Source organism: Cynoglossus semilaevis, chromosome 10, assembly GCF_000523025.1.
Source record: "Cynoglossus semilaevis isolate Cse_v1.0 chromosome 10, Cse_v1.0, whole genome shotgun sequence".
Classification (NCBI taxonomy): Eukaryota; Metazoa; Chordata; class Actinopteri; order Pleuronectiformes; family Cynoglossidae; genus Cynoglossus; species Cynoglossus semilaevis.
In genome coordinates, this window is record NC_024316.1 from 16,990,531 (window position 1) to 16,994,423 (window position 3,893).

A 3,893-nucleotide genomic window follows, 5' to 3' on the forward strand; every position below is an offset into this window, starting at 1 on the left:
GGTTCTACACCAATGACAGAGACATTGCCTCTGGGCCAAAGCGCCACCTCAGTATATATATATTTAAAAGTATAACCTATTTTATCAAAATATGCACTGCACTACAAAAATCAATTTGTTAGAGCGTGTGCCCTTTTCACACTTTATGTAATCATCGTTCTGTTTACACACATGGTGAGATATATATTGGATTTTCCGATTCTGTGACTATTATTTTCATCACACACCTGCTGTAAGTCAACCTTAAAATATACCAATCCCTGAATGTGACCGCTGCCTTTATGACACCATTAGACCCTTCGACTGATAAGTGCCAGCATCCCCTGTCATTACGTCTCGCGCGCACGTTCACATGCACCGTGCCGTCTCCTCGTTCCTCTCGTCACCTGGCCCGCTGTAGGTATTTACTTGTTCAGTTAGCTGTGCTTCTAAAGACAGACTGGGCCATATGTCTCGCTGAACCCTTTGAATAATTTAGCTCAACAGCCATTCCTATAAAAACCCCATCTATATTAATGAGCAGCCTCCAACCATTTGGATCACAGCATGGCGGTTGAGGTCCTTCCATCATGCTTGAGCTGACGTGGACGGCCCCGCCCTTTTGCGATATAATCTGCTAAAAGCGTACGCAAAGAACAGATATAGAGAGTTCAAGGGCTTTGTGTGTATTTCCCACTCATCAACAGGCTCCTGTATTCACCTGATGTTGACCAGGCCAGTGTGAAGCAGCATTTTTATCACTCCTGTAAAGAGCTTGGTTCAGTGCCCTTTCTGAAGAGCCTGTATACAGGTTCAACCAAGTGGACATAGATTTACTGCCACAGCACACTTGCAATTTCTGTAGAAATCCAGAAGAAATGTAACAGTGTGACATGTGCCAAAAACAGAGACAATGCTCCAACTTAACCATGAGTAATATTCTTGTGTAAACCTTTTTTCAAAATGGCCCCTGATTTGTTTTCCTCTTCATGGATCACTTCTAGTGTCTCCTCGTACTGAACACAGTTCCCTTCCATTGTATTGTCATGATGAAGATTAAATGTTATCCAGACAACGCAACGATGATACGTTAAATATATACGTATTCACCCACTGTATGTTCACACTGTTTACAGCTACCATTAGCATTAAAGATTCATCACTCGTCCAACTTTTAAGGCTTCTCTGCGTAAATGCTCGGTCGCGGTCCGAGGCGTGAAGTCGACTCTGCCGAGGGATGGATTCAATCTTCATCCAAACTCGGTTCGAAACGTTTGGAGATTTGGGAAATCTCTTCTGTTTTGTCCACAGAGCTGAAATGAGCTGAATCTCATTTCTGCAGCTAATATGCATGTCCAGCATCATCAATCCTGTGACACGGGAGGAACACTACAAACACAGAAATCCATAAAAGTGGGGGCTGTTTGTTCAAGCAGACTGAGATTCAAGTAATTACTTTGGGAAAGTGGGTGATATTTTTCATGAAGTGAAACGCGGCTAAAATTAACTTCCTCCTCTCATCCGTCTAATGAAATAACTTAACTTCCTTAATTCATCACTTTGGTGCTTCTAACGTTTAATCCCAAGAAATTTAACATGGAGTTCCATGAATGCAGTTGAATTACCAGTTAGCAGATGGGATACATTTTCTCTCCTATTTTTTTTTTTTTACTATTATCCTACAATGTGGAGTTGGTTTTTATTTACTGTAACAGGCTGAGGTACAACATTAATGACAGAAAAAACTCTTTAAACTCTTTTTTTTTTTTTTTTGGCAGCAGCTGTTAAACTCTCACACGTACCTTTATATTTAGAAATCTAATTTGCCAAAGTCAATTGATGTCGATTACTTTAATTCAGGAAAAAAATCTAACGACCATTTGAAAACATATGAATGAGCACTAGGGTAAGTCAAATATTCTGAGTTTGACTATAAGATCTTTAAGTTTGGTCCTCAGACATCTTTGTCAATCCCATAGATAAAGACTTTCTCACTTTGCCTTAGAACTGCTCCACTTGCTCTTGAATAGTAATAAAAACAACCACCCCCCAAAAAAAAATAAAAATCACAGAGCATTTCTTTACGCTGCAAGGGTGCATTGATTCATGCAAATGCTGACATGAGGCTGCATCCAATAAAAAAGGCCAGGTTCCTGCCTACCAGCAGCGATGGCTGACAGATCTATTAGGAGTGTATGAGCTTCCCCTGGAGATTATCTTCCAATGCTTCCTGACACCTGCAGTCGGTGCCAGGCTGCTCTAATAACCCAACTCATCTGAAGGTAGAACGCAGTCATTGTCCTTTCTTTTCCTGCCAAATCTACCACGACAGGAGTCTTCTCCTCGGCGGCCGTTATTACTGATGTCTTTTTCTGATCGAACGGCATTAAACTGTGACAGAAAGTACGGATTTTGTCCATGAGCAGATAAAGTTGAACGTTATAGGTGACTGAAAAAAAAAATATTAACTTTGGTTTGACCTGTGAAAGTTCAAATTACATCATAATGTTGTGATTTCTCTGTTTGTCAGAATGAGTGAAAACAACTCAAATCTAATCAGTGTCCATGACAACGGTGTATTTAGCAGGTTTAGAGTTTCTTAAGGTTAAAATATCTTGTTGCTTCACTTTAAATTGTTCGATTTAATTCTTAGCAGCAAAAACAATGTGCTGCATTAATCCGTTTTTACTAATTGGCCAAGCTGTATCACCACAATCACCAGAATTCCATTTACAATTCTCCAGTCTCTCACAGCTGAAGTATGTAGTAGACAATATGTGAAACAATTCCCAAAATGACTGTAATTACGACCGAATATAAAGTACGGTGAAGTGAGAGAAAAAGAGAGAATATAAATGTTAAAATAAGACATGCATTTAAAATTGGGTTACACACACTTATGTACATATATACATACATATGTGTGTATCATGTGGTTTACACAAATAATATATATGTACACACACACACGTACATATATTTTACATACAATGTGTTACATATGCAAACAAAAAATACATATATATAAACCTATGTGTGTAAACATACAAGACGTAAGAAGTATGTTTACGTATAAACAGTTTGTATAAATTGACACATACTATACCTACATACACCCACACACACACATTAATAAAGATAAACATACATTTATCTCATGATCTAATCTGACCAGTTTCACTCAGTGACAAAACAATAAAGTCATCCATAAATAAGTCCATTCACTCCAGAGCTCCAGCTGCTCAGAGCTGCAGTCACACAGTGTCATAACCAGGACGGAATTACTTGAAGTTGATTAAAAATAAAATCGCATGTGGATTTTATTCTTTGCTTCGTCTGGTCCCAAAGACAAACTTAAAAAAAGAGTTATCGGAATTCAAAAGGTAAATAAGTTTATAAGAATCAGCTGAAGGATCACTGTGTGTTTGCAGAGGCTGTCTGTACTCAGAACACGAGATGAGGAGATGAAATGTCTCACATGTCGTGAAATCAAAACCTAAACACTCAATGGAACAGAGAACTCACAGGCCTGCAGAACCCCACGGACACCAAGACACACGAGCCTCAGAGGCTGAACGCACGAAAAACCAAGAGCTGCAGAAGACTTTACTAATTCATTCTTTTTTGAAACAAAACAACTCGAGTTCTATCGCTGTATTTAGACTACATTAAATTATAAACACCCCAGCGTGCTTTAATTGGGCACTAAATCTCTTTGTGACATTGTAAAGCATTTGTTTTTCTTATGACATGATGAAATTAAATCATTATATAACAAATAAATATAAGAACAATAAATGAAAATATTGAAAACAACAGTTTTCTCTTAATTCTAGAAAAATGAGGGTCATAAATTTACACTTAAAGAAAAAATGAAATAAACAATATCTTCTAGTCTGAACTCTTGATTTTAT